The 23,868-nt window shown below is 44.2% G+C and overlaps 1 protein-coding gene and 1 non-coding gene across 2 annotated transcripts in view; both read right to left on the minus strand.

Annotated features, from left to right (window-relative positions):
• Positions 1-23,868, minus strand: part of LOC124606599 (proton channel OtopLc-like) — a 229,782-nt gene that overhangs the window by 112,878 nt on the left and 93,036 nt on the right. The window lies entirely within an intron of this gene.
• On the minus strand, positions 9,288-9,361 carry Trnai-uau. The gene has a single exon. It is a non-coding gene; the product is annotated as a tRNA-Ile (tRNA).

A 23,868-nucleotide genomic window follows, 5' to 3' on the forward strand; every position in this document is an offset into this window, starting at 1 on the left:
AACCGTTCAGTGCTAAGGCTTCCCGCCAACTGGAGCTGTAGGGAAGAGGCTACGGGATAAGCCCGTACCTGCCGCATACCTATGCCGCCAACTGTTGAAGAGTTACGAAGGTGGAGTCATTACTTCTGAGTCAACCCTCGTATTAATCCATTAACGCTTGTCACATCAGCTCATGCTACAGCCATCGTGTCTAACTGCTCCTTAAAACGTAAAGTCAGACGCCACCCACATAGAATTCGTGGCCGTTGGTTGCCGGAAAAAGAAACCTACGTGTGACAAAACGGGCTGCACCGGAAGGGACACGCCACAGTCGTGGCTTTCATACGCAGTGGAGGGGCAAGGGCAGGGTCACAAGGCGTCCCTCTGTTCAGACTGTGAGTGGCTGCCGTGGGGTCCCCTACGGCTGTGTTATGCCTTCAAGGCAATCTGGAACACATGCACCGCCAGTCACAACACCCAGTTCCAGGAGGGATATGACGTCTGAATTACGTGAAAGGTACTGCACAGTTCCTCGAAAACTTTGGCCTTGTCATTAAATCGCGCTTAACAAAACTACAAACTGGGTAATACGGAAGCAGCAGGTTTAAAATTCCCGTACGTCTAGAGTTATGAAAAAAAAAAAAATTGATCTTCAGTTTATCATTTCACGGCCATTACCGGAATGATTCGTTTTACAACGTCGCATCCCAATTTCCAACCCACTATCATGCGAGTGAGTTATAACTCCGTACTAAATGGCATGGAGAGGTAGGGCTGTGGTTAACACAGTGGGCGAGTATAGCGAGTATTCGCAACGACTGTGGGAAAAGAAATTTAAAAAAAGGCGAGAGGAAAGCCTCAGCTCGAGCAATAAATCTATAGGAGATCTGCCATTACTTTTTCAGTGGAACTTTCCCAGCATTCGCACCGAGTGATGTAAGAAACCACGGAGAACCAGATAAGGCAAATCGGGCTGTCATCTTGGCAGCCCTCTTGCCAAATGCGAGTCTATATCGGCGACATTTGCTAAATACTGCAATAGTATCTTAGCGTAAACTACGCCTCCTTTCCATCCACATCATTGTCCATCAATAACAGGCACTGTGTGGCTAATGACCTATAGTCTGACGGTACGTTAACCTCCTTCCTAATGGTCAAACCAGTCTTTAATAACTTTTATTGTGATACGAGGGTTGTCCAGAAAGTAAGTTCCGATCGGTCGCGAAATGAAAAACACTGCGAAAATCCGGTAAAGCTTCGCTCAGATGTGTTGGCCAGTGTCTCTGCTATGCCCGTCGATCTACATCTACATCTACATTTATACTCCGAAAGCCACCCAACGGTGTGTGGCGGAGGGCACTTTACGTGCCACTGTCATTACCTCCCTTTCCTGTTCCAGTCGCGTATGGTTCGCGGGAAGAACGACTGTCTGAAACCCTCCGTGTGCGCTCTAATCTCTCTAATTTTACATTCGTGATCTCCTCGGGAGGTATAAGTAGGGGGAAACAATATATTCGATACCTCATCCAGAAACGCACCCTCTCGAAACCTGGCGAGCAAGCTACACCGCGATGCAGAGCGCCTCTCTTGCAGAGTCTGCCACTTGAGTTTGTTAAACATCTCCGTAACGCTATCACGGTTACCAAATAACCCTGTCACGAAACGCGCCGCTCTTCTTTGGATCTTCTCTATCTCCTCCGTCAACCCGATCTGGTACGGATCCCACACTGATGAGCAATACTCAAGTATAGGTCGAACGAGTGTTTTGTAAGCCACCTCCTTTGTTGATGGACTACATTTTCTAAGGACTCTCCCAATGAATCTCAACCTGGTACCCGCCTTAGCAACAATTAATTTTATATGATCATTCCACTTCAAATCGTTCCGCACGCATACTCCCAGATATTTTACAGAAGTAACGGCTACCAGTGTTTGTTCCACTATCATATAATCATACAATAAAGGATCCTTCTTTCTATGTATTCGCAATATATTACATTTGTCTATGTTAAGGGTCAGTTGCCCTCCCTGCACCAAGTGCTTATCCGCAGCAGATCTTCGTGCATTTCGCTACAATTTTCTAATGCTGCTACTTCTCTGTATACTACAGCATCATCCGCGAAAAGCCGCATGGAACTTCCAACACTATCTTCTAGGTCATTTATATATATTTTAAAAGCAGTGGTCCCATAACACTCCCCTTTGGCACGCCAGAGGTTACTTTAACGTCTGTAAACGTATTTCCATTGAGAAAAATATGCTGTGTTCTGTTTGCAAAAAACTCTTCAATCCAGCCACACAGCTGGTCTGATATTCCGTAGGCCTTTACTTTGTTTATCAGGCGACAGTGCGGAACTGTATCGAACGCCTTCCGGAAGTCAAGAAAAATGGCATCTACCTGGAAGCCTGTATCTAATATTTTCTGGTTCTCATGAACAAATAAAGCGAGTTGGGTCTCACACGATCGCTGTTTCCGGAATCCATGTTGATTCCTACATAGTAGATTCTGGGTTTCCAAAAACGACATGATACTCGAGCAAAAAACATGTTCTAAAATTCTACAACAGATCGACGTCAGAGATATAGGTCTATAGTTTTCCACATCTGCTCGACGACCCTTCTTGAAGACTGGGACTACCTGTGCTCTTTTCCAATTTGAAACCCTCCATTCCTCTAGAGACTTGCGGTACACGGCTGTTAGAAGGGGGCAATTTCTTTCGCGTACTCTGTGTAGAATCGAATTGGTATCCCGTCAGGTCCAGTGGACTTTCCTCTGTTGAGTGATTCCAGTTGCTTTTCTATTCCTTGGATCGTGTCGCGTCGTTCTTTTCAGTTTTGAATTAACAGTGACCACGTAAATATGCGTAGAGAATAGCGTCTCCCGCCAAGTATGGGGGTCTGGTTAGGGATTTCGCCTGCGCCATGCAGCCCACATGACACAATTGTCGAGCAGTTCCTCCTTCATGCCAATTCCCGGCCGCACACTGCAGGGGCAATGAAGACGCTCCTGCAGCGTTCCCGATGAGAAGTGTTTGATCACTCACAATACAGTCCGTAATTGGCTCCCCCCTGAGTCTCATCTCTGCTCACAAGAATCGCTGGCTATGAAGACAAAAATTTTCCACAGACAACGAGCTGCAGATCAGTGAAGATAACTGGCCGAAAGGACAGGCGGCAGCTTTCTGTGAAGAGGATATTCGAAAGCTGATACAGAACTACGACGAAACTCGAAGTTGGAACGGCCACTATGTCGAGAAGTAGGTGGAAGGTATATCTAACTGTTGCAAATAAAAGTTTCTGGTTTTCACTGTGGTTTCCATTTCGCGACCGATCGGAACTTACTTTCTGGACAACCCTCGTATTATGAACTTTATATAGTGAGTTCAGTACTTTAAACTTACGCGACTCACTTGCCATAAAATGAATGATCTAAGAGAAAGGGAAAAAAATCAATAACTAACAACAAACAAGTATCCAGAATGAGACTTTCTCTCTGCAGCGGTGTGTGCGCTGATATGAAACTTCCTGGCAGATTAAAACAGTTTTAACCTGGCAGGAAGTTTCAAAAAACAAGTACTTCGACATGATTGATAAGAAGTTTTCCAATTTCGATATTCATGATCCCTGTAGATTGGTGGTAGTCGCTGCTGGTGGTTCGTTATGGATGGGAGTTTTTTAGTCACATACCTGGTTAAGAAATTTATGTTGGTTATTACTTTAAACTACATAACTGTAAAGATTTTGAGCCAATATTCTATCCCCTAGTAACAATGTTTAAGATCGTTAGAAATATCCTAATCTTAAGTCTGCCATATTAATTGGAATTTCCTGCAAGTAAACTGTTAATGGCTGAAGTCAGAACGTTTAGTCTCTGTCTGTTGACGGATGACCTTTTTTGCGTCTGAGCAGGGATTCAACCAGCCATCGTAGACATTTAAACCCATAAACTCGTACATGTCAGAACAGTTATACTATAGTCCACTCTTCGTACTTCATCTGTTGAGACAGCCAAGAAAAAGAGGTCGACATACTGCTCCTTTCCAGTGACACAATAGAGTCCTCCAAGTGTGTGCCCTGCTGACTGCATATTTGCTAGCCACGTTATTCTGCGCGCATTCTAATAGCGGATTCCATGTGCTTTCATCCAATGCAGTCTCCGTGTTAGTCGTCCTTAGATTGACTTTATTATAATTTTTTTTTGAAGATCAGTATATTACATTTTTTGTTTGTTCATCTATGATTTTATCCATACTGTATGAGAGGTCGTGGTTGTGAATGTCAATGTTAAAAAATAGGTGCTTGGTTCAAATGGCTCTGAGCACTATGGAACTCAATATCTGAGGTCATCAGTCCCCTAGGCTTAGAACTACTTGAACCTAAGGACATCACATACATCCGTGCCAGAGGCCGGATTCAAACCTGCGACGGTAGCAATAGCGCGGTTCCGGACTGAAGCGCCTAGAATCGCTCGGCCACAACGTATAGGTGCTTCTTGCAACAAGCGTGGCATAAAGTAAGGCGTATTATACTGTTTTCGAACATTCTGGAGGAGGAGGAGATTAGTGTTTAACGTCCCATCGACAACGAGGTCATTACAGACGGAGCACAAGCTCGGGTTAGGGAAGGATGGGGAAGGAAATCGGCCGTGCCCTTTCAAAGGAACCATCCCGGCATTTACCTGAAGTGATATAGGGAAATCACGGAAAACCTAAATCAGGATGGCCGGACGTGGGATTGAACCGAACATTCTGGAGCATTGACGTTCCTTGTACCGTAAATTGACCATCAGCACTGAGTTCCTATTGCCATAATCTCTCCCTTCGTATGCTGAGGGCATTGCGTTCTGTTTCCTATGTTTTTATACTTCTTGACGTCCGTAACTTTGCATTTCTCTATATTAATAGCTAGTTGCCGGCCTTGACAGCTAGTTGATATTTTATCAAGATCTCAGTGGATATAACTGCAGATATAGTATAGGATAAATTTGTTAGTAAAAAACCGCTCATCCCTTAAGAGTCTCAGTTTGTAACCAATACTACACTGCCTGACAAAAAGAATAAAACTGCCAGAAGCGGAGGAGGAAACGAAATGGAACTGCACGGGTAGAGAGGGCATGTGATGTTATTTCAGTGATTGCAAGAGCGTGTCAAATTTATAATGAATTTGGTAGTGTGAGCCCACTTGTCACAATGACTTTGCACCCACTCTAGCCTGGACGAACGCACAGATTGGGTAGGGAACGGCGCCATAAAGTCATAGTATCCTCTCCTGAGGCACGCAGTCCCACAACTGCTGTAGATGGTTATTGATATCGCGGAAATGGCATTGGGACGAAGTTGACATCCGAGTGGTGCCACACGTGTTCTATCGGGAACAGATCTGGGATTATTGCTGGCTACAGGAGTAGCTCACAATCACGAAGACAGTTAACAGACAGTGTGGCATGTGTGAACGAGCATTTTTCTGTTGAAAAATGTCATCACGATTCTGTCGCATGGGAATGGCTGACATCGAAATAAGTGTCCAAGGAATGGAAAAGCAACTGGAATCACTCAACAGAGAAAAGTCCACTGGACCTGACGGGATACCAATTAGATTCTACACAGAGTACGCGAAAGAACTTGCCCCCCTTCTAACAGCCGTGTACCGCAAGTCTCTAGAGGAACGGAAGGTTCCAAATGATTGGAAAAGAGCACAGGTGGTCCCAGTCTTCAAGAAGGGTCGTCAAGCAGATGCGCAAAACTATAGACCTATATCTCTGACGTCGATCTGTTGTAGAATTTTAGAACGTTTTTTCCTCGAGTATCATGTCGTTTTTCGAAACCGAGAATCTACTATGTAGGTATCAACATGGATTCCGGAAACAGCGATCGTGTGAGACCCAACTCGCTTTATTTGTTCATGAGACCCAGAAAATATTAAATACAGGCTCCCAGGTAGATGCTATTTTTCTTGACTTCCGGAAGGCGTTCGATACAGTTGCGCACTGTCGCCTGATAAACAAAGTAAGAGCCTACGGAATATCAGACCAGCTATGTGGCTGGATTGAAGAGTTTTTAGCAAACAGAACACGGCATGTTGTTATCAATGGAGAGACGTCTACAGACGTTAAAGTAACCTCTGGCGTGCCACAGGGGAGTGTTATGGGACCATTGCTTTTCACAATATATATAAATGACCTAGTAGATAGTTATCTGTTTCTATAGACATCTCTATGACTTCTTGTTTACTTGCGCGTGAGCTCACTCGGGTTTCAGTGTCGTGTTTGGCTACGTGGTGTGTGGTATCAACGAAGACGCACGGGCGGTTTACGACGATAGAGGAGAGAGCCTAGTGGTTAGATGTTGAACACCATAGGCGACACCATTTTAGAGTTTTTTATATTTTGACGACTATGTGGAGATGCACCTTGGAAGACACGGCTGCAACAAGGGAAGTAGCCACGATGTTTTAATTTTATTATCAGTTTTATTGTGCCTGGTGCATGTTCCATTTTAGCGAGTTTTAACAAGTTCTTTTACTTTTTATTATTCTGATGATGGAAGCTTGACTTCCGAGACGCGTCAATCTTAGTGTTTTACACTATAAACGAGTGGTTGAGCTGATATATTTTTTAACATTGTTTATCTATACTTGGAATCTATGCACTATGTTACTTACAGGGCTATTACAAATGATTGAAGCGATTTCATAAATTCACTGTAGCTCCATTCATTGACATATGGTCACGACATACTACAGATACGTAGATAAACTCATAAAGTTTTGTTCGGCTGAAGCCGCACTTCAGGTTTCTGCCGCCAGAGCGCTCGAGAGCGCAGTGAGACAAAATGGCGACAGGAGCCGAGAAAGCGTATGTCGTGCTTGAAATGCACTCACATCAGTCAGTCATAACAGTGCAACGACACTTCAGGACGAAGTTCAACAAAGATCCACCAACTACTAACTCCATTCGGCGATGGTATGCGCAGTTTAAAGCTTCTGGATGCCTCTGTAAGGGGAAATCAACGGGTCGGCCTGCAGTGAGCGAAGAAACGGTTGAACGCATGCGGGCAAGTTTCATACGTAGCCCGCGGAAGTCGACGAATAAAGCAAGCAGGGAGCTAAACGTACCACAGCCGACGGTTTGGAAAATCTTACGGAAAAGGCTAAAGCAGAAGCATTTCTTAAACAGGAGATTGGAAAACCGATGGATTGGTCGTGGTGGAGATCATGATCAACAATCCATGTCATGGCCTCCACGCTCTCCCGACTTAACCCCATGCGATTTCTTTCTGTTGGGATATGTGAAAGATTCAGTGTTTAAACCTCCTCTACCAAGAAACGTGACAGAACTGCGAGCTCGCATCAACGATGCTTTCGAACTCATTGATGGGGACATGCTGCGCCGAGAGTGGGAGGAACTTGATTATCGGCTTGATGTATGCCGAATCACTAAAGGGGCACAAATCGAACATTTGTGAATGCCTAAAAAAACTTTTTGAGTTTTTGTGTGTGTGTGCAAAGCATTGTGAAAATATCTCAAATAATAAAGTTATTGTAGAGCTGTGAAATCGCTTCAATCATTTGTAATAACCCTGTAGATGCTTGAAACTGTAAGTACACATTAACAACATGTCTGCTAAAAAGTGGACTACAGTCACGTCGTTTTAGTCACAAACTTTTATTCTGTAAATATTTACATCTTATACTCAATATTAACTTAACTTTTTTATAATTAATCAATGTGTATGTTTATCTCCCTGTTGATAGTTCACTTGTATGTACAGTATAGTTTTCTCCAAAAGAGTTACCCTGAAACATTCGAAAAATTTCGGACCTCTTGTTCAAATAGATGATTTGTGCATAAAACTCACAAGTCAGAAAATTTAATTCACAGGACATTCAGTTCAAAACTACATCTGATTTATGACTCAACACCGTTGTTCCTAATACATTCCATCTACATTATCTTCTTGATTCACGTGTTCCTGATCTTCTGTCTTCCTTTTCTTGTTCCTGTTCTTACTGTGGCTTCTGTAGTTGCCTCAAGAGCCGACTTTTCAGTTTCAGCCCTCTCATAGTATCAATGACTGTTTCCTACAGAACCGAGAATATGTTCTTAGCGTTCTAGAACTTCACGTCTGCTTACCGCTCCATCGTTAAAACAAATAACAGCATATAACACATCTATTGCATAGTTTTAAGTCGAAAAGTCGCTGCTTTTGGCAGGCGTTCCAATATCAGATGATTGAAGCAGTGTCTGTTCTCTCTGTAATTTTTTTGTGTCCTAGTTGAAACATACATTCCGATTTTGTCAGAAATTGGCCAGCTGGAGTATGAAAACTATCAAATACACCTCCAGGACCACATACATATGTTAACAGCACTGGACATCACCACTGATGATGTTTCCCAAATAAAAGAAGCGAAACGCGTATGCGAATGAACAAACTGCCTTCATTTAGTTGCATAGACGTACATACTTCCAAGAATTTAGAGCAACTAAGGGAAAGACGGAAAACAGATAAAAATGACGACTGTGACAATAGTTTACTGTGACTTAGGCTCCTTAATTGCTTCTAATAGTGCAGATCACAGGGAGTGATGGTGAACATAAACGTCACCATTTGCAAGTGCTTTCCTGTAACAACATCATGAGTCTACACCAATGTCACAGAGTGTGTGTTGTGGGTTGTCATCTGTAGAAGTTTTGTGGAAGAAGAAACTGCTATCCTCATGGCCTCTATGTCACTCTGATTCCTTCTTATGGCTGAACAATAATAGAGCTGCAACCTGTCCACCTCTTCCTTAGTGAGACGACCACATAAACGTTGCCATCGCCGAGCTCTTTTCCCTTTCATTTCTTCCTTAGTTTACGTAAACTTGTGCCTATCCTCTTTTGCACATGTCCAACACATTCAAGCTTTTTAACTTTTACAGTATTTTCGCAAGCCATATTTTCCAACACATCTGGAAACTTTCCTGAGTCTACATCTGAAAGGTACTTTCAAGGTGGCTGCATACCGAAAGGTCTTTAAGTTGTTTAAAAACCAACTTCCCGATGTCCAATTCAATTATTTTAACTACTAATCTTTTAAAAAAACTGTGAACATCGATGTAAGATGAAAAACAAAAACTCGATTTTTTTTTTTTTTGCAGCTTATTCACAAGCGGATTCGTTTAGGCCTTACTGCCAGCCTCATTCTAAGTACTGCTAAGTACTGGTTCTTGCCATAACTTCTCAAAAGATAAATGATGACTAACTGACAACCTCAGCTGCCGACAGGTGTTGTTGATATACCTCGATGTGGACAGCTGAAAATGTGTGCCCCAACCGGGACTCGAACCCGGGATCTCCTGCTTATATGGCAGACGCTCTATCCATCTGAGCCACCGAGGACACAGATGAATAGCGCGACTGCCGGGACTTATCCCTTGCACGCTTCCCGTGACATTCCCAACTGTCCACAATTCTACATATGTATTGTAGCTTATAGACATTTGCCCACCCACTCATTACTCGCGCACGCTTTGACGATTCCCGTAAGAGTTTGGGCAACCTGTGCCCATTCGCACAGACGAAGGTCAAAGCTGGGTAGCCTTTAACTATATATATATATATATATATATATATATATATATATATATATATATATATATATATAGGGCTATTACAAATGATTGAAGCGATGTCATAAATTCTCTGTAGCTCCATTCATTGACATATGGTCACGACACACTACAGACACGTAGAAAAACTCATAAAGTTTTGTTCGGCTGAAGCCGCACTTCAGGTTTCTGCCGCCAGAGCGCTCGAGAGCGCAGTGAGACAAAATGGCGACAGGAGCCGAGAAAGCGTATGTCGTGCTTGAAATGCACTCACATCAGTCAGTCATAACAGTGCAACGACACTTCAGGACGAAGTTCAACAAAGATCCACCAACTGCTAACTCCATTCGGCGATGGTATGCGCAGTTTAAAGCTTCTGGATGCCTCTGTAAGGGGAAATCAACGGGTCGGCCTGCAGTGAGCGAAGAAACGCTTGAACGCGTACGGGCAAGTTTAACGCGTAGCCCGCAGAAGTCGACGAATAAAGCAAGCAGGGAGCTAAACTTGTTATCGAAAGAACAGTTACTGTCCACATCGAGGTATATCAACAACACCTGTCGGCAGCTGCGGTTAGTCATCATTTATTCCAGGGAAAAGCTGTATGGTCATCGACAGTAACTTTTCTTTCGAGAACAAATTACTGTCTTCGTATATATTCTCAAAAGTTGTTTATTTCCACCATGTGCTGGGAAACATCAGCAAACTGGGCAAAAACGTTCCATGTGAAGACCTGGTCGTCATCTCCAGCCCGGACCAAAGCCTCTTTCAGCCGAATGCTGGAAACTATCTCTGGCATAGTGTCAGTTGTCTTTTTTCGATTATTCAAGGCTCGTTTTACGACGTGACATTCGCAATCAACTGTTTTAAACAACAAGTAATGGCCCAAACCTTTTTTTTAGGACATGCTTTGGAATGGCCCCCGACTAATACGCCAAAGCCCGCCGAAATCGATGGCTACTCGTCTTAAGAGAACGGACCAGGGAACCCACAAGGCTCCGTGTGAGTGCCGCTGGTCCCCGAACCGGACGGCAGGAAGAGAGCGTAGCTGGCGTCGCCCCTGGGGAGGGGGAAGCCACAAGAAACGGGACGTGCCGGGAAGCGAGGGAGAACGCCACGCCCGTCGACGGTGTAGGAAGCCGCCCTCCAGAATTTCAATAAACCTGTCGGCGGCCGTAAGAAGTCCGCTCCATATGTATGAGAGGCTTCTGCTGGGGCGCGGGGCCGTCTGAGCACCCAGCACAGCCGGCGAGGGCCCGAGGCCTGCGGTGACGGTGGCAACGGCAGCAGCAGCAGCCGTCCGACGGCGCCGCTAATTTGGTGACGCAAAAAATAACCCCGGCTGCGCAGGTAGGGCGGCAGCCGGAACACGTGCGGGGCTGGGGATATGCGCACGCACGTGGCCGCGAGGGGAGAGGCCGGCTGGGGTGCGTCGCGCAGCAGCCAGCCGCTTCCGGCCTCGTTAGCGGGCTCTACAGCCGGCGCGGAAACCAGAGGGCGGGAGAAAACCTGAGAGCACAGTGTCGGCATCCACACGGAGATGGGAGGTACTGTGCGACAGTAGAGAAGCAGTAGTGGGTCGGTCAGGAGAGGTCAGCGAATTCAACTATGGACTAGTCACAGGATGTCACCCGTCTAACAAATCCGTCAGGGACATTTCAACCCTTCTAAAGATGGCCAAGTCGAGTGTTGGTGATGGTGATGTCACTGTGAAGTTAAAACGCAGGGACAACTGTGGTGTCACCGCCACACACCACATTTGCTGGGTGGTATGGCCTTTAAATCGTACTCGTAGTCTAGGGGTAGCGTCTTTGATTCATAATCAAAACTTCTTCGGTCCCGGGTTCGATCCCCGCCACTGCCTAAATTTTGATAAATAATCAGCATTGGCGGCCGAAGACTTCCGGCATAAGAAGTAAGCCTCATTCCGCCAACGGCCTTGTCAAAGAGGGTGGAGGAGCGTATAGAGGTTCAGGGCACTCTCTTGTCCTAGGGGTGGGAAACTGCCCCTAAAGGCGGAAGAATCAGCAATGATCAACGACATGAGGATGCAGAAGGCAATGGAAACCACTGCATTAAAGACACGTAACGTGTATCCACAAGACATGTGGCCTGTAATTGAAGAAGGGTCATGATGATCTCTCCATTGGCAAAAGATTCCGGAATAGTCCCCCATTCGGATCTCCGGGAGGGGACTGCCAAGGGGGAGGTTACCATGAGAAAAAGATTGAGTAATCAACGAAAGGATAACGTTCTACGAGTCGGGGCGTGGAATGTCAGAAGCTTGAACGTGGTAGGGAAACTAGAAAATCTGAAAAGGGAAATGCAAAGGCTCACTCTAGATATAGTAGGGGTCAGTGAAGTGAAGTGGAAGGAAGACAAGGATTTCTGGTCAGATGAGTATCGGGTAATATCAATGGTATAACAGGTGTAGGATTCGTTATGAATAGGAAGGTAGGGCAGAGTGTGTGTTACTGTGAACAGTTCAGTGACCGGGTTGTTCTAATCAGAATCGACAGCAGACCAACACCGACAACGATAGTTCAGGTATACATGCCGACGTCGCAATCTGAAGATGAACAGAAGAGAAAGTGTATGAGGATATTGAAAGGGTAATGCAGTATGTTAAGGGGGACGAAAATCTAATAGTCATGGGCGATTGGAATGCAGTTGTAGGGGAAGGAGTAGAAGAAAAGGTTACAGGAGAATATGGGCTTGGGACAACGAATGAAAGAGGAGAAAGACTAATTGAGTTCTGTAACAAGTTTCAGCTAGTAATAGCGAATACCCTGTTCAAGAATCACAAGAGGAGGAGGTATACTTGGAAAAGGCCGGGAGATACGGGAAGATTTCAATTAGATTACATCATGGTCAGACAGAGATTCCGAAATCAGATACTGGATTGTAAGGCGTACCCAGGAGCAGATATAGACTCAGATCACAATATAGTAGTGATGAAGAGTAGGCTGAAGTTCAAGACATTAGTCAGGAAGAATCAATACGCAAAGAAGTGGGATACGGAAGTACTAAGGAATGACGAGATACGTTTGAAGTTCTCTAACGCTATAGATACAGCAATAAGGAATAGCGCAGTAGGCAGTACAGTTGAAGAGGAATGGACATCTCTAAAAAGGGCCATCACAGAAGTTGGGAAGGAAAACATAGGTCCAAAGAAGGTAGCTGCGAAGAAACCATGGGTAACAGAAGAAATACTTCAGTTGATTGATGAAAGGAGGAAGTACAAACATGTTCCGGGAAAAATCAGGAATACAGGAATACAAGTCGCTGAGGAATGAAATAAATAGGAAGTGCAGGGAAGCTAAGACGAAATGGCTGCAGGAAAAATGTGAAGACATCGAAAAAGATATGATTGTCGGAAGGACAGACTCAGCATACAGGAAAGTCAAAACAACCTTTGGTGACATTAAAAGCAACGGTGGTAACATTAAGTGTGCAACGGGAATTCCACTATTAAATGCAGAGGAGAGAGCAGATAGGTGGAAAGAATACACTGAAAGCCTCTATGATGGTGAAGATTTGTTTGATGTGATAGAGGAAGAAACAGGAGTCGATTTAGAAGAGATAGGGGATCCAGTATTAGAATCGGAATTTAAAAGAGCTTTGGAGGACTTCCGGCCAAATAAGGCAGAAGGGATAGACAACATTCCATCAGAATTTCTAAAATCATTGGGGGAAGTGGCAACAAAACGACTATTCACGTTGGTGTGTAGAATATATGAGTCTGGCGACATACCATCTGACTTTCGGAAAAGCATCATCCACACAATTCCGAAGACGGCAAGAGCTGACAAGTGCGAGAATTATCGCACAATCAGCTTAACAGCTCATGCATCGAAGCTGCTTACAAGAATAATATACAGAAGAATGGAAAAGAAAATTGAGAATGCGCTAGGTGACGATCAGTTTGGCTTTAGGAAAAGTAAAGGGACGAGAGAGGCAATTCTGACGTTACGGCTAATAATGGAAGCAAGACTAAAGAAAAATCAAGACACTTTCATTGGATTTGTTGACCTGGAAAAAGCGTTCGACAATATAAAATGGTGCAAGCTGTTCGAGATTCTGAAAAAAGTAGGGGTAAGCTATAGGGAGAGACGGGTCATATACAATATGTACAACAACCAAGAGGGAATAATAACAGTGGACGAGCAAGAACGAAGTGCTCGCATAAGAAGGGTGTAAGACAAGGCTGTAGCCTTTCGCCCCTACTCTTCAATCTGTACATCGAGGAAGCAATGATGGAAATAAAAGAAATGCTCAGGAGTGGAATTAAAATACAAGGTGAAAGGGTATCAATGATACGATTTGCTGATGACATTGCTATCCTGAGTGAAAGTGAAGAAGAATTAAATGATAAGCTGAACGGAATGAACAGTCTAAAGAGTACACAGTATGGTTTGAGAGTAAATCGGAGAAAGACGAAGGTAATGAGAAGTAGTAGAAATGAGAACAGCGAGAAACTTAACATCAGGATTGAAGGTCACGAAGTCAGTGAAGTTGAGGAATTCTGCTACCTAGGCAGTAAAATAACCAATGACGGACGGAGCAAGGAGGACATCAAAAGCAGACTCGCTATGGCAAAAAAGGCATTTCTGGCCAAGATAAGTCTACTAATACCAAATACCGGCCTTAATTTGAGGAAGAAATTTCTGAGGATGTACGTCTGGAGTACAGCATTGTTTGGTAGTGATACATGGACTGTGGGAAAACCGGAACAGAAGAGAATCGAAGCATTTGAGATGTGGTGCTATAGACGAATGCTGAAAATTAGGTGGACTGATAAGGTAAGGAATGAGGAGGTTCTACGCAGAATCGGAGAGGATAGGAATATGTGGAAAACACTGATAAGGAGAAGGGACAGGACGATAGGACATCTGCTAAGACATGAGGGAATGACTTCCATGGTACTAGAGGGAGCTGTAGAGGGCAAAAACTGTAGAGGAAGACAGAGATTGGAATACGTCAAGCAAATAATTGAGGACGTAGGTTGCAAGTGCTACTGTGAGATGAAGAGGTTAGCACAGGAAAGGAATTCGTGGCGGGCCGCATCAAACCAGTCAGTAGACTGATGACCAAAAAAAATAGCCTTTAAATCGGCCGCGGTCCGTTAGTATACGTCGGACCCGCGTGTCGCCACTATCAGTGATTGCAGACCGAGCGCCGCCACACGGCAGATCTAGAGAGACGTCCTAGCACTCGCCCCAGTTGTACAGCCGACTTTGCTAGCGATGGTTCACTGTCTACATACGCTCTCAATTGCAGAGACGACAGTTCAGCATAGCCTTCAGCTACGTCAATTGCTACGACCTAGCAAGGCGCCATATTCACTAATTACAATGAATTCTGAACAGACAATAATGTGTATCATGTACCGTCAAGAGCGACGTCCATCATTAATGGATTAAAGTTAAGTATCAAACTAATTACGTCCGCTTTCTGAATTCTAATTCCTTGTCATGTTCCACACCTCACGTCAGTATAGTTCTTCCCTCCTCACGCCAGCCTGCGTGAGCTAAGACGCCTGCATTTCAGCCTCCTCTCGTAACACGGTGTTGGCTCTTCTGCCAACACAACACCAACCACAACTAAATCAAGACCAATCAGACCTCATGTACTGACAGGCAGGTACTGTAGAAAGAAGTGGATGGTGATCGTAAGAAATCCCGTGAAATCAGCGGAAGGAATGACTCGTGAGTTCCAAATTCCTACCAGCAGTACAATCACTATGCTTCGGGAAGTTCGAGAAAAATGAGCTACAGTGATCGAGCAGCTGCTCAGAAGCCACGTATTTCTGCAGTTGTTGCTAAGCGACAAGGTGGTGTATAGACTGATACCAATGGACAGTGGTTGTCTGGAAACGAGTGATTTGGGGCGATAAATCACGCTACATCCTGTAGCAATCAGATGGGAACGTTTGCGGTTGGTGAATGTCCCGAAAGATGTAAAGTTCTATGTACTGGCTTGGCAGAAAATCCTAAGAAATTTTGGTCTTATGTCAAAGCGGTAGCTGGATCAAAACAAAATGTCCAGACACTCTGTGACCAAAACGGTACTGAAACAGAGGATGACGGACTAAAGGCCGCAATACTAAATGTCTTTTTCCAAAGCTGTTTCACAGAGGAAGATTGCACTGTAGTTCCTTCTCTAGATTGTCGCACAGATCACTAAATGGTAGATATCGAAATAGACGACAGAGGGATAGACAAACAACTACAATCTCTCAAAAGAGGAAAGGCCGCTGGACCTGATGAGATACCAGTTCGATTTTACACAGAGTAAGCGAAGGAGCTTGCCACCCCTTCTTGCAGCGGTGTACCGTAGGTCTCTAGAAGAGCGTAGCGTTCCTAAGGATTGGAAAAGGGCACAGGTAATCCCCGTTTTCAAGAAGGGACGTCGAACAGATGTGCAGAACTATAGACCTATATCTCTAACGTCGATCTATAATGACTTTTCTGGAGACTAGAAACCTACTCTGTAGGAATCAGCAGAGCTAGATGCCATGTTTCTTGACTTCCGCAAGGCGTTCGATACAGTTCCCCACAGTCGTTTAATGAACGAAGTAAGAGCATATGGACTATCAGACCAATTGTGTGATTGGATTGAAGAGTTCCTAGATAACAGAACGCAGCATGTCATTCTCAATGGAGAGAAGTCTTCCGAAGTAAGAGTGATTTCAGGTGTGCCACAGGGGAGTGTCGTAGGACCGTTGCTATTCACAATATACATAAATGACCTTGTGGATAACATCGGAAGTTCACTGAGGCTTTTTGCGGAAGATGCTGTAGTATATCGAGAGGTTGTAACGATGGAAAATTGTACTGAAATGCAGGAGGATCTGCAACGAATTGACGCATGGTGCAGGGAATGTCAATTGAATCTCAATGTAGACACGTGTAATGTGCTGCGAATACATACAAAGAAAGATTCTTTATCATTTAGCTACAATATAGCACGTCAGCAACTGGAAGCAGTTAATTCCATAAATTATCTGGGAGTACGCATTAGCAGTGATTTAAAATGGAATGATCATATAAAGCTGATCGTCGGTAAAGCAGATGCCAGATTGAGATTCATTGGAAGAATCCTAAGGAAATGCAATCCGAAAACAAAGGAAGTAGGTTACAGTACACTTGTTCGCCCACTGCTTGAATATTGCTCACGAGTGTGGGATCCGTACCAGGTAGCGTTGATAGAAGAGATAGAGGAGATCCAACGGAGAGCAGCACGCTTCCTTACACGATCATTTAGTAATTGCGAAAGCGTTACGGAAATGATAGATAAACTCCAGTGGAAGACTCTGCAGGAGAGACGCTCAGTACCTCGGTACGGGCTTTTGTTGAAGTTTCGAGAACATACCTTCACCGAGGATTCAAGCAGTGCTCTCTCCTACGTATATCTCGCGAAGAGACCATGAGGATGAATCAGAGAGATTAGAGCACACACAGAGGCATATCGACATTCTTTCTTTCCACGAACAATACGAGACTGGAATAGAAGGGAGAACCGATAAAGGTACTCAAAGTACCCTCCGCCACACACCGTCAGGTGGCTTGCGGAGTATGGGTGTAGGTGTAGATATTTGTGCAGTTGATGCTAAGCGACAAGGCGGTGTAAAGAGTGATGCCACTGGAAAATGGATGACTGGTAAATGAGTGATTTGGGACGATAAATCACGCTACACCCTGTAGCAATCCGATGGGAACGTCTGCGGTTGGTGAATGTCCCGAGAGTGCTACCCGCCATCATGTGTGGTTCCAAGAGTGAAGTACCGAGGAGAAGGCGCTGTGGTATGGCATTTTCTTTTTTTGCTTCCCTTGTGGTCTCCTCCATGCGGTTAAGAAAACGCTAAACTTGCACTTATATGAACACATTTTACAGCATTTTGTACTGCTTACAGTCGAGGAATAGGTCGTAGTCGATGTTCCAGCATGACAATGCACCCTGTCCTCAAAGAGCGTATCTGAGGCAACGGTTTGCGGACAATAACATTCCTGAAATGGACTGACCTGACCAGAATCCCGAACTGAACCCAATGGGGCAGTTTTGACACGAGTTAGAACGTCGACATCGCTCCGCACCCCAGCATCCAACATGAATGACCTCCCATTTCTCCACAGGCATTCACAGATCTGATTGAAAGTGTCCAGAGCAGAGTTTACGCCGCCATGAAGGTCACATCCGACATTAATGTTTATTAATAGATTTCCAGATACTTCTGATTTGATAGGGTAGCAGAGGGGTAACTTTGGTGCCAGAATGAAATTTTCACTCTGCAGCGGAGTGTGCGCTGATATGAAACTTCCTGAAAGATTAAAACTGTGTGCCGGACCGAGGCTCGAACTCGGGACCTTTGCCTTTCGCGGGCAAGTGCTCTACCAACTGAGCTACCCAAGGATATCCTTTCTTCCAGGAGTGCTAGTCCTGCAAGGTATGCAGGAGAGCTTCTGCGAAGTTTGGAAGGTAGGAGACGAGGTACTGGCAGAAGTAATGCTGTGAGGACGGGTCGTGAGTCGTGCTTGGGTAGCTCAGGTGGTAAAGCACTTGCCCCCGAAAGGCAAAAGTCCCGAGTTCGAGTCTCGGTCCGGCACACAGTTTTAATCTGGTGGGAAGTTTCAACTCTGGTACCACTACTATCTTCTACCTCTGTTCCTTATTCCATTCTCAAATGGTGTGTGGGATGAACGATATTCTGATACCCAAGGCGTAAAGCATCGGTATAGCATACACATTTTTTACACATCTGGTGCACCACCCGTTCTAATCAAAGCATGAAAGCCGTCTGAGGATGAATTGTAATGGTTCGAAACCGATAACGGTACCTTTTTAATTAAGGAACTTAAAATAACTCTGTGACTGGTTGCTGTCTCAACGCCATCAACATCTGTCTTATAATGCGATTTACAGATAACGGAGGCAATTGAACGACAGTGAGAACAGATAGTAATGACGTTTTGGCGCATGAAGTTATAGCAGAGGATATTAATAATTCGTAGTCGTTGTGAGAAGTGGTTTAAGTGTTCATAGACTGTTGAAGGTCGTGTTGAAATATTTAGAAGTAACTATTACAGAACGTATTTACTGAGAAATATCATTACTCAGAGAAAGAATGTTACGATTTGGGACGTCCTTTATATAAAAAGTGTTGTGCAAAAGCTATACAAAAATTATGACAGTAGTCTAATTAGTGATACTCGATAATCAATTTATCATAGTCCTTTTGCTTAAATACACACAGTGTGTGCGATGTTATCTGAATGAAACCAGTGTCTGCGAGCATTTAATCAACACATCGTCTGAATGTCCAACCATTTGCTGTTCTACACACGATAATTCATGAAAATTCTACAGCCGTCCTCATTGACTGTTCTGTGAAATTTAATATGTGCATTGTGAATGCAAGGTGGTCATCGAACTGAAGGTCAGTAAGGAAGTAATATAAACTGAAGTAAAGAACACAGAAACTCATTACAGACTAAATGTTATGTGGACGAAGGATGTTCTTCGATAGAAATGGACCTTTATGGAAGGTGCACCTGAATGGGAAGTAGGCAGATGACATTCGGAAACGTATACTAGTAGAATGGGTGCATACAGCTGAGTATTGCAATGCATGGACAGCCCTGCGCGATGCCTTTATCGAGCAGTGGATGCTGCGGCTGTTGATAGCGACGATGATAATGATAGTGGGGGTGGAGACATTAACTCTTCTCAATCAATCATTTATCGGTCGATAAACCAGGTGAGTATTGTCTTGATCGCGGATTTCCTCTTTGTGGTTTTCTTGGAATTTGGGGAGTTCGACGTGTGACTTCACTGAATTTGGTGTTCAGTCTGAGGGTCTAAAATATGCCGTACACACCCCATGTTTCGTCACATACGAGAAAATTTTCAATAGCATCCTTGTCCATTCAAATGTTTTACAGAAGATCTAAATCACAATGCTGCTGTTTTCCTAAAAAATAATAATGAAGAACTTTAACAGACTAGTTTTTTTTTTTCTTCTCAACCAGGCTTTTCTGCTTTACCTTACGGATGGCTATAGCACCAACAAAAATGGATAAGTCTTCCAATTGTTTCATAGACAACACGTTGGTGAAATTTCTTTCATCTCCGATCAGTCACAACGTTGTCAAAATGTTCACGAAGTTAGTTAACTGTGTGGATGTACAGCGCATCATAATTACGAGGTCTCGACGAAAACGTTCTGACTATTTAAATGTTTTCCTAATTACGTTTTTCTCCGAATACACTGATTTAACGTTAACTGTGTTCTCTCTCTCTCTCTCTCTCTCTCTCTCTCTCTCTCTCTCTCTCTCTCTCTCTCTGGTTGAGCTTCTGCTTTTTTGGGTACTCCTATGATACTGAAGTCCGATCTCTGGTGACCTACAGAGAGGAGAAACACCTCTTGCATTTCAAAACTTCGGTGTAGCCCCTTCATCGCTGCACCGCGACAGAAAGGCGAGACAGGACATAAGTCGCGCTTTCTTCTTCCGTCGTTAATCAAGGCATCGGTACAATCTGCAAATCTGCTCCCCGTAGATGCGTAATACAACACTGTTAATTCCTAACACGCTTAAACAGCGTCCATGCCAACACAAAATTTACCATGGAAGTAGAATAGGAGAAACAGCCACCCTTTCTAGATATGCGAGTCACAAGGATGGTGAAAACCTGGAAGACAGCGTGTATCGAAAACTGACGCATACGGACTGATACCGTCACAAACTATCAAATCACCCCCCGAGCCGGAAAAGAGGCAAGCTTAATATGCTCGTAACGCGAGGAAGACGAATATGTGAGCCGCAATATGGGTACTCCACCAGTTATGACTGTAGCAGAATCAAACACTTGTTCCAGTGATACATCGGAAAAATAAATGTCGGGTACGGCCTTTCTGGCACACATTCCCACAGTGACGGAAAGAATCGGCCATATCTTGTGCAAACACGGACTAAAGACAAAGATGATCACAGAGTTTCTCATGTCGGCAAAGGAGAAAAGGGACCCACTTGTCATGTCGGAATGTACCGCATACCATGTGCATGTGGAAAAGTTCATGCTGGAATGATTTAACGATCAATCAACACCAGGACCACCGAATACAAGCGGCATTGCAAGTTGGGGCAGGTGGAGAAATCGGCCGCGGCAGAGAACGCGCGGTATGAGGCTGACCACATAGTAAAATTCGCCGACACAAAAGTTCTGGCTGTAGAGAAGAGCTATCACACCAGCTTGTTCAGAGAAGCTGAAGTACACAAACATGAGAATAGCTTCAACAAGAAAGAAGAAAACCTCAAGGTGAACAAATCCTGGATTTCCGTGCTGCAGCAAACGACCGTTGCAGGTAGTAAGAGGAGAACCGCACCGGAAATGACCACGGAAAAGCCCTCGGACATTGGCGCGCCACGAGCTCGACTCCACCACCAGCAATGGAGAGTGAAGCTTTGGCAATGCCGGCCACTCGTGTTGGCGAAACGTCACGAAATTCATCGAACAGACGTCGGCCGAAGAACCCGAGTGAAAAGCCAACATGCAGTTTTTCAATGTTGCGTTTTTCGGGCAGAAAGAATCGTCCTTTGTCCTGCCCTGAGTCTATGGGATGGGCAGGCTAAATGCCGGTTTGGTTACCTGAGATTGAGACATCCTCTGACTCTGCACATTTTGAACGTAGCCATTTCCTCTTAAACGGACTCATATTTTGCAAGCCAACTCGTAAGCTCCCAACTGTGCAGTCCCTTCACCATACTAAAAGAATAGAGAAAATTGGAAAGATGGCAATAAAAATAAAGGATCACTGGAGGTACTAAATCCTGAATCGATTTATTATGCATTGTCAGTGATCGGCTATTTGATCAAGAGAAATGAGCATAAAAATAATCTCAGTATGGTAGAGGACAGTTTAAGAGAGAAATGGCCACCTAGTTATAGAAAGGGTTTTCAAATAGATATGATTCAACTTTGTGTTCAAAGTTAATTCATTATTCATTAAATTTTGTATGGTTGAATTAGTTACTCCCTTCTGTGCCATACTGACTGATGGATAGTGTCAGTCAGTTCTCCGTCTAACACATTAGTAGATGAAAGTAGGAAACGTAAGTAAATTTTTGATATACTCGTCTTAAAAGTCTTATATTATGCGTAACGCGAAAGTAGCGGGGCTTAGATGTTTAAGAAGTGTAGTGTTGGCAGAAGAGCCAACACTGTGTTTCTAGAGGAGGCCGAAATGCACGCGTTTAATTACACGCTGACTGGCGTGAGGTCTGGAACAGGACAATATCTTGAGAATTGTAAATAAAGTAATACTTTAATCCACAATTGTAGAACATCTCTCGTTACGGTACATGCTTCATAATATTAATTATCAATTGAATACGGCGCCTTGCTAGGTCGTAGCAAATGACGTAGCTGAAGGCTATGCTAACTATCGTCTCGGCAAATGAGAGCGTAGTTGTCATTGATCCATCTCTGGCAAAGTCGGCTGTACAACTGGGGCGAGTGCCAGGACGTCTCTCTAGACCTGCCGTGTGGTGGCGCTCTGTCTGCAGTTACTGATAGTGGCGACACGCGGGTCCGGCGTATACTAATGGACCGCGGCCGATTTAGAGGCTACCACCTAGCAAGTGTGGTGTCTGGCGGTGACACCACAAGAAGAACTGTAACATGCGATTTGCAGTTCAGCTTCTTATGAATACGAACACGTAAGAATTTAGAGTACTGTGTTTCATTTATTGATTCACCCCCGTGCAATATGTCTAACACTGCGGCCATGCCTTGTGCAGTAGTGAACCGCACGTAATGAGTTTAATCTAAATTCAGTGACAGTTTATTTGAAAAGAACTATTCATCACCTTTTGAAGGAAATACTATTGATATTTTCACGCACTGAAGTTAGAATACTTGAGCTTTGAAAGAATCCAACTATTCTTTCTTGTTGGACTGGTCATGGAAGGTCATTTACGACCACATACAGGATGAAAAACTACCTGGCAGATTAAAACTGTGCGCCGGACCGAGACTCGAACTCGGGACCTTTGCCTTTCGCGGGCAAGCTTGGGTAGCTCAGTTGGCAGAGCACTTGTTCGCGAAAGGCAAAGGTCCCGTGTTCGAGTCTCGGTCCGGCACACAGTTTTAATCTGCCAGGAAGTTTCACATCAGCGCATATTCCGCTGCAGACAAAGTATCATTCTAGACACATACAGGATGTTAGGAAATTTCTCTTTCAGACTTCTAGGACATTTAGAAAGGAGTAACCACATGATATTTTGAATAGGAACCCAAGTTCTGAGCGTACTATTTCTGTTCTACGACGGTTTCAGTTCAGATCCATAAAGCGTCCACTTCTGCTTGAAGTACTGAATGACGCATGACGCAGTACAATTATTATGTAACAGTTCGAAAGGAAGCATAATGGAACATCCACTTCTCACTTAAGCACATTGGTTTGTACTAACACCTAAACATTGCGTGTTTACATTACTCTAAAACCGAGCGTACTGTACGTACAGAACAGTACCGACACATTCCAATAGCGGCTCGATGTGGCGACTACCAACGTCGTTACAGACGTCGTAACTACGAAGCATGTTCTGCTGGACACTCTCCATCCTACCTGGTGCCTGTTCAGTTTCTAGAGCAGCGTCCAGAATTCGTGCCAGCAGTTTTTCCTCTGTATTTACAGCAGTCTCGTAAGTTAAACTTCGCATACGACCTCGCAAATGGTAGGCCATAGGAGTTAAGTCCGGCGACAGCGGCAGCCACGCGGGTTGACCTCCTCCGTCAATCCACTTTTCACCACTAAGGCGCTGCGCCATCACACTGAAACCACGTTTGCTAACGGACATTCAGCGGCACAGCTCCAAACAACTGGTCCAATAAGTTTTGTAGCAAGAACAAGTATGCAGGGCCAGTTAGCTTGAGTGAAAGCACAGTAGGTCGCTTTACGCATCTGAAGTGAAGCCGTAATATAATGGCAACGGTACGGTTCCGGATAGGTGCTCCTATTCAAAATATTATATACTAATTCCGCTCTACAAGTCCTGTAAGTCTATAGAAATTCTTTCAATCCATACGTGGCATACAGCAAACCAGTGCTTAACAGTATTGGTTAAAAACAGTCTTGGTTGCAATTTTAGTTTATTTTTCAACAACGTGTTTCGTCTTATTTAGGCATCTTCAGGTTGATCTTAATTTGGTATTTCTTAGAACGATCCTTTAGGCAGTGTAGCCAAAGGGCGTCGTCGAATACATCAGGCCAACATCGCCTTCGTTAAACTCAGTAAAAAC

Source organism: Schistocerca americana, chromosome 3 (genome assembly GCF_021461395.2).
Source record: "Schistocerca americana isolate TAMUIC-IGC-003095 chromosome 3, iqSchAmer2.1, whole genome shotgun sequence".
NCBI classification, from domain to species: Eukaryota; Metazoa; Arthropoda; class Insecta; order Orthoptera; family Acrididae; genus Schistocerca; species Schistocerca americana.